Here is a 14800-nt window from a genome sequence, read left to right on the forward strand (position 1 = left end):
AAAAAGTATACATATCGCTTGACACTTTCCACATTTTGTCATGTTACAACCAAAAACATAAATGTACTGTTTTGGGATTTTATGTGATAGACCAACACAAAGTGGCACATAATTGTGAAGTGGAAGGAAAATGATAAATGGTTTTCCTAATTTTTTACAAATAAATAAGTAAAAAGTGTGGCGTGCATTTGTATTCAGCCCCCTTTACTCTGATACCCCTAACTAAAATCTAGTGGAACCAATTGCCTTCAGAAGTCACCTAATTAGTAAATAGAGTCCACCTGTGTGTAATTTAATCTCAGTATAAATACAGCTGTTCTGTGAAGCCCGCAGAGATTTGTTAGAGAACCTTAGGGAACAAATAGCATCATGAAGGCCAAGGAACACACCAGATATGTCAGGGATAAAGTTGTGGAGAAGTGTAAAGCTGGGTTAGGTTATAAAAAATATCCCAAGCTTTGAACATCTCACAGAGCACTGTTCAATCCATCATCAGAAAATGGAAAGAGTATGGAACAACTGCAAACCTACCAAAACATGGCCGTCCACCTAAACTGACAGGCAAGGAGAACATTCATCAGAGAAGAGCCAAGAGGTCCATGGTAACTCTGGAGGAGCTGCAGAGATCTACAGCTCAGGTGGGAGAATCTGTCCACAGGACAACTATTAGTCATGCTCTCCACAAATCTGACCTTTATAGAAGAGTGGCAAGAAGAAAGATATTGTTGAAAGAAAGCCATAAGAAGTCTGTTTGTAGTTTACGAGAAGCCATGTGGGGGACACAGCAAACATGTGGAAGAAGGTGCTCTGGTCAGATGAGACCATAATTGAACCTTTGAGCCTAAAAGCAAAATGCTATGTGTGAAGGAAAACTAACACTACACATCACCCTGAACACACCATCCCCACTGTGAAACATGGTGGTGGCAGCATCATGTTGTGGGGATGCTTTTCCTCAGCAGGGACAGGGAAGCTGGTTAGAGCTGATGGGAAGATGGATGGAGCCAAAAACAGGGCAATCTTAGAAGAAAACCTGTTAGAGCTGCAAAAGACAAAAGACTTAAGACTGGGGTGGAGGTTCACCTTCCAGCAGGACAACCACATACAGCCAGAGCTACAATGGAATGGTTCAGATCAAAGCATATTCATGTGTTAGAATGACCCAGTCAAAGTCCAGACCTAAATCCAATTGAGAATCTGTGGCAAGACTTGAAAATTGCTGTTCACAGACGCTCTCCATCCAATCTGACAGAACTTGAGCTATTTTGCAAATAAGAATGGGCAAAAATGTCCCTCTCTAGATGTACAAAGCTGGGAGAGACATCCCCAAAAAGATTTGCAGCTGTAATTGCAGAGAAATATGGTTCTACAAAGTATTGACTCCGGGGGGCGCTATAAAATATACACCACACTTTTCACATATTTATTTGTAAAAAAAATTGAAAACCATTTATCATTTTCCTTCCACCTCACAATTATGTGCCACTTTGTGTTGTTCTATCACAAAAATCCCAATAAAATACATTTATGTTTTTGGTTGTAACATGACAAAATGTGGAAAATTTCAAGGGGTGTGAATACTTTTTCAAAGCACTGTATATTAGAGAAATTTATATAAATTAATGCTCCACCTAAACCTATGCTTAGTGAGCATGTTTGGGTTTGTTGATGTCATACTTTAATTAATTAATAGATAGACAAACAGACATTAAATAGAACCTCTGCAGCAATGCTGACAGCACTCATACGACTATTTCCTAAAGACAACCTCTGGATATGATGCTGGGCAACCAAAAAGAAAGAAAGAGGGTGCACCAGCCTAGTGCATTATCCTTGGGTATATTTATTTAAAAACTTGATTAAAATCTACTCACTACTGAAGGCTCTGAAGAAGAAGGGACACCTTTCGAAACGCGTCAGCCGGCAGCTCACTGAGTCCTGATGAAGGAGAAGTGTCAGCCCCCTGAAACTCTTTGGATGTTTTATGTGATTGTTTATCTGATCATATATTTCAATGAGTCCCTCTAAGCCCTGTTACAATTCACTGAGCCCTGATAAAGGGGAAGTGTTGCTAAACCCCCGAAACTTGTTGGGTGTTTTATCTGTTTGCTTATCTGATATTCTATTTCAATGAGTCCATTTAAGCTCTATTAAAGTTCACTGAGCCCTGATGAAGGGAAAGGGCTGTTAGACCCGAAACATGTTAGATGTTCTATGTGATGGTATTATGATCAAATAAAGTGATTTGCACTCCTTCACTATTGGGCCTGGAATGTTGTATGCTTTGAGCAATAAAAACCTGACAGCTGGCCTGAACAATTATGAAAAGTTCTGACTAAAGGCCCATTCAGACTTGTATATTGAGACGTTCCCACAAGGTACGTTAATGCATCTGTTTACCTGCACTGCAGTTCCATTGATTGTGAAGGGCATCCATGCACCATGCATTGTGGTGTACTGCATTGGTCACTTGTGTTTCTGGTCCATTGCGGTGCTTGACCAGTCTGTTCATTATGAAAGGACTGCTTTAACATAACGCACGGTACAACAACTTCCACGCACGTTCAAACACACGTTCTAATGCAATCGACCACATAGGTGCGAATCCACCATAAAGGTTCAGGTTTTTGCAGAAGCCCAGTTGTGGCTGAACCTACTGTATTTAAATTATTTTTATTTTTTCTGAAAATGTAAAATAAATAACCCAGCAGCAAAAGTTAATTGCAAGTTTATTCTTTATTGGAAGACTGAGCATAATCAATATCATTTTAGCTGGATTTTGATCAACAAGCCTGTGAATTCCTAATCCCAGTTAATCTGTATTTGCTGCATATAAGTGTACAATACGAGAAAATTGTGGGTTTTTTTTTTTTCTTTCATAAAAGATTTATTAGGAATAAAGAAAACAAATATATTTTAGAACAGGCAGAAATATTACATGAATGATAACATATGTTGTATGTCTACATACAGTGTTGAAGATAAAAAGAGGCTATAAAAGGTATTAAACATTTAGACCCCTTTCACAATGGGGCATTTTTCAGGCACTTTCACGCTAAAAAAAAAACGCCTAAAAAGCTCACGAAAAACTATTTCAATTAAGATCAATGAAGGCTTTCACACTGGGGCAGTGCGCTGGCAGGGTGGTGTAAAAATGCCCCTCTCCATTGAAATGAATGGGAAAGCTCTTCAAAAGCGCCTGAAAAGCTCTTCTAAGGCGCTCAGTGTTTTACTGGCAGTTTAAAAGTGCCTCAGTGTGAAAGGGGCCGTTAAAAAAAAGCGCCTGTAAAGCGCCTGAAAGAAGCCTTATCTGCATTCCCAATGTGAAAGCCCGAGTGCATTAAGAGTCCTTTCACACTGCCAGCGGCCAAAAAACGCTGGTAAAGCGCCGCTTACACTAGCGGCGCTTTACCAGCGTTTTTTGAGCGCTAGCGGGGCGCTTTTAACACCCGCTAGTGGCCGAATAAAAGGTTAAAAAGCACCCACAAAGTGTAGCTGCCAAAAGCGCTTTGCAGGCTTTTGCAGGTGCTTTGCAGGCAATTTGCAGGTGCTTTGCAGGCACTTCCCATTGATTTCAATGGGAAGGAGCGCTTTAAGAGCGGTGTATTCACTGCTCCTAAAGCGCTGCAAAGAAGCTGCTTGTAGGACTTTTTTTGATGCCCTGCCAGCACAGCGCCCCAGTGTGAAAGCACTCGGGCTTTCACATTGGGATTGCAGATGAGGCTTCTTTCAGGAGCTTTACAGGCGCTTTTTTTAATGCTAAAGCGCCTGAAAAAATGCCTCAGTGTGAAAGGGGTCTTAACGGTGAGGCTTATCAAGGATGGTCAACATCTAATTGGAAAGTTACATGAACTTTAATAGAACTACTGAAAAAAAAATAAGCAATTTAGTAAAAATTCAACCCTGAACTAAACTGTGTTTTTTTTTTAAACAAAAAAAAAAAAAAAAAAAGAAGAAGAAAAGACCAAAGAGGAACAAACCCGAAGGCTTAAGGCTAAACTTTAAGTCCAACACTGTTTTACTTTTTAACCCCTTTCCTGTCCTGGGTTTTTACACGGGGGGTGTGTGGGAAGAATTGCCTAATTAATGACTACTGTGATTGGTTATCACGGAGGTCACATGATCAGAAGCTGATTCTGCTGGCTGCCAAACCTTACTAGAGACTGGGAGCTGTTTTTACGAGCTTGGTCACTGTACTGGGAGCACAGCACAGAAACCCCTGACGTCCATGGACACACGTGCCGTATGTGGTTGCCCATCCTCTTTACCAGCAAACATATGTGTTACATGGGCAACAGGAGGTTAAAAAGGCCCTTAATCACTTTTAGACCGCCCACCGTGGCTATGCATCGCTACGTTGATGTTAACTAGCGGGGTTATGGTAGCAGCTAGCTGCCATAACCCCAGAATATTTTTACACGGCGGGTGATCCGCTTTGTCATAAAAGTGGTCTCAGCGGCGGATTCGCCACAGGATCACTTTTATGGGTGGCGGGAGCGGTGCCTCCCCCCTCCCGCCACCCGCTTCCTGGTCGTTTCCACCGCTTAGAAATCAGCAGTGGCGGAAACGATCTGATCTCCGGGACCGGTGGGCAGGAAGTTGAGTGAGGGCAAGATGGCCCCCCACTCGACTCTATGCCCTTGGAGGACTGGAGTGACATCTGACGTCATTTCCACCCTTCGGCCTTATAGGGCCCATTTTTTTTTTGTGGGAAAAAAATAACTTTAAAAAAAAAAAGTTTTATTGCATTTCAGTGTAAATGTGAGATCTGAGGTCTTTTTGACCCCATATCTTACATTTAATAGGCCCTGTCCTGCTTATTTCTATTAGGGCCAGTACACACCATAGAAACGCAGTCCGGATGCGTTCACGATGCTTTCATGTTTTTGACGCGTTTTGGTGCATTTTTGATGTAGTCCAGTGCATTTTTCCCCAATCTTTTTTCTTAACCTTTATGCCCTGTACACACGGTCGGACATTGATCGGACATTCCGACAACAAAATCCATCGGATTTTTTTCCGACGGATTTTGGGCCAAATTTGTCTTGCATACACACGGTCACACAAAGTTGTCGGAAAATCCGATCATTCTGAACGCGGTGACGTAAAACAGGTACGTCGGGACTATTAACAGGGCAGTAGCCAATAGCATTCGTCTCATAATTTATTCTGGGCATGCGTGGCACTTTGTGCGTCGGATTTGTGTACACACGATCGGAATTTAAACGATCTGATTTTGTTGTCGGAAAATTTTATATCCTGCTCTCAAACTTTGGAAATTCCGACGGAAAAGGTCCGATGGAGCCCCACACACGATCGGAATTTCCGACAACACAATCCGATCGCACTTTTTCCATCGGAAAATCCTACCGTGTGTACAGGGCATAAGGCTCCATGCACACTGAAGCTCATAAACGGCCATTTTTGGGTGTTTAGGCGTTTGTTTTTAACAGCCCATAAATTCCCCTCTATGTTATCCTATGTGTCCATGCACACATGGACGTTTTTGGATGTTTATCAGCAGTGGAGTTTATGGGCTGTTTTCTGAACGTCATAAAATCGTGTTCAGGAGTCGTTTTTCTGACCAGAAAAAACGCCAAGCGCTCATAAACGTCGATAAACGCGCAAAAACGTGGCTCACCCGTGTTTTTTAATGTTTTTGATCCATTGAAAAAATTGAAAATAAATAAATACATTTTCTAAAAAAAAAAAAAAAAAAGTGAAAAAATGCTAACGCGGAAAAACGCTAATAAACGCTATTGCAAAAACGTAAAGCTCATTGCAAAGCTACTGCCGTTTTTAGAACGTTATTTTAATGTCCAGTGTGCATGGAGCCTCAGTGTTCCAGTGCATTTTTGGTGCTTTTAGGTGCGTTCCAGTTTTTTATGCTTTTTACAGTGTTCCAGTACAGTCCAGTGCAGGAAAAATGCAGCATGTTCTACTTTTTTTATCTGGAACTGAAACGCGATGGAACTGCAAGCACTGGTGTGAACTAAGCCATTGGAAATTATATAACCTACTATCCATGCGTTTTTGATGCAGAAAAAAAAAGCACTGGACTGCATGTGGTGTGAACTGGCCCTTACGAGGGATGTTTACATTCCTTGTAATAGGAACAAAAGGGATTAAGAAAAAAAAAAAAAAAAAAAAAAATATATATATATGTTTTTAAAGCTACAGAGTAAGAATAAAAAAAATAAAAAGTAAAATAAATAAGACAATTTTTTCTTTAAAGCGCCCCGTCCCTCCGAGCTCACGCGCAGAAGCAAATGCATACGCAAGTCGCGCCCACATATGTAAACAGTGTTCAAACCACACATGTGAGGTATCACCACGATCGCTAGAGCGAGAGCAATAATTCTAGTGCTAGACCTCCTCTGTGACTCTAAACTGGTAACTTGTAGAAATGTTTAAAGCGTCGCCTATGGAGATTTTTAAGTATCGTTTGTCACCATTCCACGAGCGTTCGCAATTTTAAAGGATGACATGTTAGGTATCTATTTAATCCGCGTAACGTTCTCTAGGGTCTCTGCTTAAAAAAAAATAATGTTTGGGGGGGTTCAAAGTCATTTTCTAGCAAAAAATACACAAGTGTCAGAAATAGGCTTGTTCCTTAAAGAGGTTGTAAAACTCCCTGTGACAGTTGTACCTATAGGTAAGCCTATAATAAAGCTTACCTATCGGTACTGTAAATATCTCCTAAACATGCGCCGTTGTGGCTAATAGGAGATATTTACTGTAAACTGCACCGATGATGTCATCGGCGCATGCACTCTGGAGAAACGGCCACCTGTGCTGTTTCTTCGGGCGAGTGTGCCATGACTGATGGCTCCTGCGGCTCTGGCCAGTCAAGGAAGACGGGTGAAGATGGGTGTGGCCTGCTTCGTTTGCAGGTAAGTATCACATAATGTCACATAATGTCACATAATTCTAACATATTATGCCTTTACTTTGCAGGGAAGAGGAAAGGAAGAAAAACCTACCAGGGTTTACTTCCTCTTTAAGTGGTTAATCTCTTTTCCCCCTGCAGTACCTCTTCTCCACCATAAGATGTCCTCAGCGGGAGCACGTATTATAAGTGCATCATAGCCCTGCCCCTGAGGAGACATCATTACAGGGGTCAATTATTCACAGTTTTCTGGTGCAGAGTGGCACTGATGTCATGTCTTTACACCAGTAAGGACAGCAAAGTCTGAAAAAGAAGGCAAAGAGGAAAAGGCCTGGAGGCCTCCAAAAAAGGTAAATATTAATAACAACACAAAATACTGCCAGTGGGAAGTGTGGCTTTAAACAGAAATAAACAAATCCACTATGGAATGACTAATGAAATAACCTTGACTTTCCTAAACCCAAAAGATATGAAACAGAAGATGAATGATTGCAAATGTGAAAACGATGGTAAAGTCATTGTGTAGAGCGGGACTTCTGCTTTTAACGGGGTCACACATAAATGATGTTGCATTAAAAATGGAACTGGAAAAGTAAATATTTGTAGAAAAGTTACAAAAACTGTCCGTGGCACATCCTCGACCTGTGTAGATAGCTGTATCTGTAAAAATACAATTATTTAAATGATATAAATAGGTAACCAAGAACAAACAAACATAATTTAAATCATAGCTAAACCCAAGAAGAAAAATGTAATATATTTCAGCTTATAAGTCCTTAGATGTGATGACTGCATTAAGTTTAGACATGTGCGGTTCATTTCATTACGAATCGAAATTCGGATGAAATTTTCTGAAATCCTAAAAAAATTATAACAAAACAATGAAATGCATTTGTTTCATTCAGATGTTTAAATCATCCAAAGTAATGAATGATCCAAATTGATTTGCGAATAGCTGGTTGTTAAAGCGGTGTTCCAGCCGAATTTTTTTTTTTAACGTAAGCAACTGCAAATACTGTAGCTGCTGACTTTAAATAAGGACACTCACCTGTCCAGGGAGCCTGCGATGTCGACCCCCCACCCCCACCCCCCCCCCCCGTGGCCGATCCGTCCATCGGATCAGGTGCAGGCGCCGCCATTCCAACGAAGGGAAACCGCTTGCGCATGGGCGAGTCCTGCGGCACTTTGTGAATGGCCAGCTTGTCTTCTGGGACACACATGTCCCAGAAGACAACGGGGGGGGCTCACCGCAGAAGAGGATGTGGCGGCTGGATCGGAAGTGCTCTTAGTACTTCCAAAAAAGGTAAGTTAGAAATTAAAAAACATTTTTAAATATCCAAAAATGAGGGGTGGAGAGGTGGTCTTTCGTTTAAGACCACCTCTCAAAATTGGGTGGAACTTTGCTTTAAGGAGCAGGTGGCCGCGGCGTCCTTAACAACTATGACTTGTCAGCTGTCAGCAGGGATCCCCACTGACAGCAGAATGTAAAGTAGAGCCAGCATTAGAAAAAAAAAAACTGCATTGGGTCCCCCCCATCAATCCATACCAGGTCCTTCAGGTCTGGAATGGATTTTGAGGCGAACCCCACCCCAAAATAAAAAAAAAAATAGCGTGATTCCCCCCCTCCCAAAATCCATGCCAGACCCTTATCCGAGTATGTAGCTCAGCAGGCCAGGAAAGGGGGTGGGGGGCAATGATTGCCCCTCCCCCGAACCATACCAGGCCACATGCCCTCAACATAGGGCGGGTGCTTTGGGGGAGGAGGATCCCCATGTTAATAACGACAAGGGCCTGTTGACCACAACCCTGGCCTGGTGGTTGTGGTATGCAGGAGGTAGCTTATCAGAATCTGGGGACCCCTTTAACAAGGGGGCCCCCAGATCCCACCCCCCTATGTGAATGAGTATGGGGTACAGTAAACAAATGTGATAATTAAACAAAAAAACCCCACTTATGCCATGTACACACGACCAGACTTTTCGTCGGACTCAACGCCTAAGGACTTTTCGACGGAGTTCTGACGGAGTTCCGACGGAGTTCCGACGAAACTGACTTGCCTACACACGATCACACCAAAGTCCGACTGATTTGAACGTGATGACCTAGGAAGAAACTAGAATAAGGAAGTTCATAGCCAGTAGCCAATAGCTGCCCTAGCGTCGTTTTTGGTCCGTCGGACTAACATACAGATGAACGGATTTTTCAATAGGATTCGAGTCAGTCTGAAAGATTTGAAACATGTTCTATTTCTAAAGTCCGTCAGATTTTTCGACAGAAAAGGTCCGATGAAACCCACACACGATTGAATTGTCTGACGGATTTGTTTCATCGGACCTTTGCTGTCGAAAAGTCCGGTCTTGTGTACATGGAATAAGACAGTTTTGACAAGTCCTTTATTTAAAAAAATTAATAAACATGTCTGCCGATGTAGAGTAAATTCAACGTCAATCACAATGAACGTTGGCCACCAACTCGCATGGAAAAAAAATAAAACGATGAACACGATGAACACCAGGTGAAAAAAAAGGGAATAAAATGAAAAAAGAAAACCAATGCAGCCACTACATCTAAAGACTGGTAAGCTGCAATATTTAACATTTTTGTTTTTTTGGGTGGGATGCGCTTTAAAGGCTTATTCTTTAAACTGTACATTAAACGACACTATGTACAAAGTCTTTAAGGTAATACGGCAAATTGCACAGGTAAAATCTTTCCCACCAACAAGCACGTTTATAGATAGAACGGAAGAAGGCGAAAACAAGCACAAGATACCATTTGGCAACGGAGTTCACTCTAACATTGTCACAATGTTATATTCTAAACAGAAATTGCACCCACAGTTCTTCATCCAATGATGACCATGTTCATAACATTTCTCTGTACTCAGTCATATACTCACACACCCTTCTATCTAACAAGAATCTTCAATCAATTGCAGGGATCCCCTCTTTGGTCCGTGCCTGCTCTACATTCAAAATGACAAATTCTACCAAGTATAAGTTAATTGGACACCTGACACTACTGGAGAACATGCAAAGACAGCTACTGGTTTACTTGCTTGTCATACAGCTGACAAACTTCCACAGCTTGCCTATGCAGCACTACCTATGCAAGGGCCGCTGGTTTTTAACAGTTTTTTCCCTAAACCGTGCAGAGACCAGCAATCACCCAAGCAACAGTCCATTCACTATGGCTTTGATAAGCAGTTTAGGGATTGTCTTTTTATGATTTATTGCTTGTAGAACTTGTAACAGGAGTTTGGTTGGGGTGGTATTAGATGCTCCGGAAACACTGAATAGTAACAGGAGGACACATTTCACTAGGCTGAACTTCTCTGAACATTCTTTAAGCCAGGAACAAAGGGGAAAGGCCAGGACCGAGACTCGGTAAGAGCTGTCTCACAGAGAGCTATCCTGGTACTTATCACCCCAAAACTAAGACAGACCACAGTCACCGGGATCTTGAGATCTGGTCAATACTCACAATGTCCCATGATAACTGCACACTTTCCAGCTTCCACCAAGCACCCTTGAGTGAATTCCCCAGACTAGACCCTTAAGTGAAGTTACATATTTAGCACCAAGGATACTTAGGAATATGCCACTGGCTCTGCCACAGCCGGACCTCAATGACCATCAGCAAACTCTAGTCGAATTGTCCCAAAGGGGCAGCAGACCCTGAGGCTATGGAACTTCTCCAGCAAGATGAGAACCATACAGAACCAGACCCAAGATCATTTATGTTCTCCCTAGCCACCTACTTGGCACACCTACACAGGGATTGGCTGAAGCATAGTAAATATTCAAGCTGCCCATTTGACTCTCCCATCTTACTATGTTCTGGAAGCATACAAAATGCAGGGGAAATCAATCAAACCTGCAATTTGTAAGCTCTAGACTAGTCCAAGGAAATCAAGAGCTGCTCCAATGATTACAGATCAGCAAAAAAAAAAAAAAAACGACATTTACCTATCATCTTAGCAACCTATCTAGGAGAGCGCTACACCTATTTGGTTGAGAGCCCCTTATCTGAACAACCCCTTAAATCACTGTGGCATCTGCGTTTGCAGTACCTGTGGGCAATAGGCCACACCTCTCACAGAATCTTATCATAGCCTATCATACCTACTGAGTTAGCTTAAAAGAAATACATAGGTCTATTGTACATTATATGCCATTGGCAACCTCAGTTGTTCAGCACTGTGCCTATAAGACCATGTTAAAATCCAGTGTTCCTAGCCCTATTGGGATTAGCCCTTATAGCCCTATCAGCTATTGGGAGCAATCTTGGCTTCAAACACAGATCTTCCAATGACCTCTGAACCCACCCTAACCAGCCCCAGCATTGTAGACAGACCCTCCATAGCAAGCTATCGAAATAGATTGACTTGCGTCTTATATTGGAAAGTACCTATATCTTCAGTGTTGCTTACCATTGCTTGTTACAGTTGCACATTTAGACTCATTGCCTCTGCAGAACATATATTGTCCCTTGTCACAGGTGGTTTGGTTATCATCATGACATGTTGGGCATGTCACACCATTGAATGAAGGTGTACTTAATTCCATTCCTAGAGAAGAAACACTATAATCATTAGTAAAATAGCACGTTTCGTTAATCTTCACAAAGTTAAGCCGGCCATAGACAGTTCAAATCTCGGCCAATTCAAACAGGAACCGGCCAAGACTCGAACCAGGATAATGGAACCAAGTTGATCGATCGACCAGCCTGTCAAATTATACATGTGAGTATTGCTAGTGGATGTTAGGGCTGCTAGCAATAATTAGTGTGTTCTCCGGTGGGGACAGCTTACCCCCCCCCATCAGAAGAACACAATGGCTCTGCAGGAGGGATTCCCCCCATCAACACTGACTGTGTTGATGGGGGAATCAACTGATTTTCTTTCCTGCAACCTGTGGCAAGGCTATGGGCATTCAAGTATTTACATATTCTTAACAAGCTTTAACACAAGTTCTCACAGATCTCTGAGCTGCAGGCACTGTACAGAAATTCATCTTCAACTTTCACAGCGGAAGCACTGAAATCCCAACTTATCTCCCCTTGATTTCTCTTTAAGCCAGCCTGCAAACCTTCTAATGTCCAGAAACAGAATGCGCTGCAGCTCCAGAGGTCCCTAGCAGACAGTATGTGCATGTCATGAGTATGAAGGCTATAATGATGGGCATTATGTGCAGGGAAGAAGTGTGATGGGTATGACAGTGGGAAGCATGTGCAGAAGCAGAGTGTTTAATGTATGAGAGGGGGTGGTATTTAAAGGGGGGAAGTGACAAGGGTATGGCTCTTGGCAGCATGTACAAAGAAGGACTATAGAAGAGTTGACATTTAACAACCCCTACAGTTACCTTTTGACTCACAAATGGCAGTTATTGATCCATAATTAGCTATAAGAATCACAAAAAAATATGATCATAGCCATACAAGTAAATGACAATGGTGGCACACAACCAAAATTGCGGAGATTGAAGAAGACTATTCTGGGATAGCATGTGGGCTTGAGGTGGGATCTCACTTGAGAAAGACAAATGTGTGTGCTGGAGGTGGAATCTAACAGGGAAAGACCAATGTGTATACTGGAGATGGGATCTCACTGGGGAAAGACCAATGTGAGTGCTGGAGATGGGATCTCACTGGGGAACAACCAATATGTTTGCTGGAGGTGGGATCATATATATATATATATATATATATATATATATACACACACACACAGTATATTCTGCTGTGTGCAGGATACATATTTCTAAACATAATAAATAGAACTTACCACTAGTCATGTTAGGAGTACAGTAGTCAGTGTCACAACAGCTGATGGATATCTGTGTTCTTTGCCGCTCAGCAGTGAAGCTCCAATCAAAGTTACACCAGTCTCGTTGCACACAGGTACGTTCAGTGAAGTAAGAATAATCCGATTCGACAACTAAACACATATTATTTTTGTTGGTAAAGTACAAAACTCTTATTAATGCTGAACTCCAAACAGATATGAAAAAAACACAAACAAATGTAGCCCTGTAATCATTAATACATCATGAATTGTATAATTTTAAATACAAGCAGTGTTAGTACCCGAATTTTACTTGGAATCAGCTTCCAGCAGTTGCTGGAGAGCAGAGCTTAGATTCAGGGAGGGAGAAGCAGCACAAAGAGCCAGTCAGTTGTGATACAGTAAAGGAGCATAATGACAGCAGGAGAGAGCGGGGGGATGGAGAGGTGAATATACTGCATCTACTTTCTCTGTCCATTCACAGGCTGTAAAAATAAGTCTGTCTATCCAGACAGGACTGTTCTTAGTGGCAGAGCTGTGTAAATCTCAGGACTGGATCAACAGAAATACAAATGTTTTGTATATATATTTATTTCATTTATGCATTTAGCCATTTGCCCAGAGTTCAGCTTTTAAACATAACTTTACTTGTTTTCATACATACATATACAGTGTCAGTTTTCATCAATGTATCACTTCTACACTAATTCAGTCGGTCAGACCTATAGCTAAAGAGGCCCTGTCACAATAGGAAAAATACTAAGGGGTGGCAAGGAGGTTCTCTCACTCTTCTAATGCCGCGTACACACGGTCGGACTTTTCGTCTACAAAAGTCCAACGGACGCCGACGGACTAAAGCTGGCTGGTAATCCGATCGTGTGTGGGCTTCTCCGGACTTTCAGCAGACTTTTTCAGCCTCAAATCCGACGGACTTTAGATTTGAAACATGCTTCAAATCTTTACGTCGTAACTACGACGGACCCCGAAATCCGCTCGTCTGTGTGCTAGTCCGACGGACAAAAACCCATGCTAGGGCAGCTATTGGCTACTGGCTATGAACTTCCTTATTTTAGTCCGGTGTACGTCATCACGTACGAATCCGTCGGACTTTTGTGTGGTCGTGTGTAGGCAAGTCCGTTCGTAAGAAAGTCTGCCGCAAGTCCGCTGAAGGTACGTCGGAAGTCTGTCGGACAGGCTGTCGGACTTTTGTAGACGAAAAGTCCGACCGTGTGTACGCGGCATAAGACTTACAGGTCCCCCACCATTCCCCTGGGCTCGCTAGTTGCCTCAGCTCTGTCAGTCTTCTGTCTAGCCGCTTAGCTGCCCCAACTTTCTCAGTCCTGCAGGTAATGGAATCTCTCAACCATGGAGTCTCATCTCCCTAGTAGATCACCTTTCCTGGTTGGAGCACATCTCCATCTTTAAACATGGAGTCTGTCTCCAAATGGGAGCCCTGAGGTATGGCCATGCCTGGCTCACCACACATCTACACACCTCTGCACTCATACGGCCTGCAGGTCTCCAGCAAGACCTGGACATAGGATTGCAGGTTCCTTCCCACCCAAGGCACTTTGGAGCCTTCAAGCGCCAGGCCCCGATCCAGGATTACAAAACCCAGGGAATACTGACAAGCCAGTCTTTTACTTTCAAAAACAATTCTCTGGGGCTTCACACTCTGCCTTGATGTGAATCCTGTGCTTTTCTCTATAATCACACCATGGCAGGGTCTAGCACTGTCACATATATTTGACTTTTTTCATCGCTATATATCCGGCTCTATTAGAAACTAAAAAAAGAGATCAAAACTGTCAAACACAAGGCTGGGAGGCTGAACTAGGCCCGCAAGGCCAATTCATGTGGTCCTCACACCTCTCCTGCTGCCACGGCACCCCCCTCATCTCCGCCCCACCTTTTCTCAGCAGTCAGCAGCAGATAGGAGGACAGAACTCCTCCACCAGGTTCTTTGCTTCTCCGTACTGCCAACCCCTCCCTGTTTTAGCAGTCGGCAGCAGAGAGGAGGACAGAACCTTTCCTACAGATCCACTTCTCTGTGGAGCCGCAACACCTCTCGTCTCCGTCTCAGCATTCAGCAGACTCTGACAGATGACTCCAGCCCTCCTCTGGTC

The sequence above is a fragment of the Aquarana catesbeiana genome, linkage group LG10 (assembly GCF_042186555.1).
Source record: "Aquarana catesbeiana isolate 2022-GZ linkage group LG10, ASM4218655v1, whole genome shotgun sequence".
Lineage (NCBI taxonomy): Eukaryota > Metazoa > Chordata > Amphibia > Anura > Ranidae > Aquarana > Aquarana catesbeiana.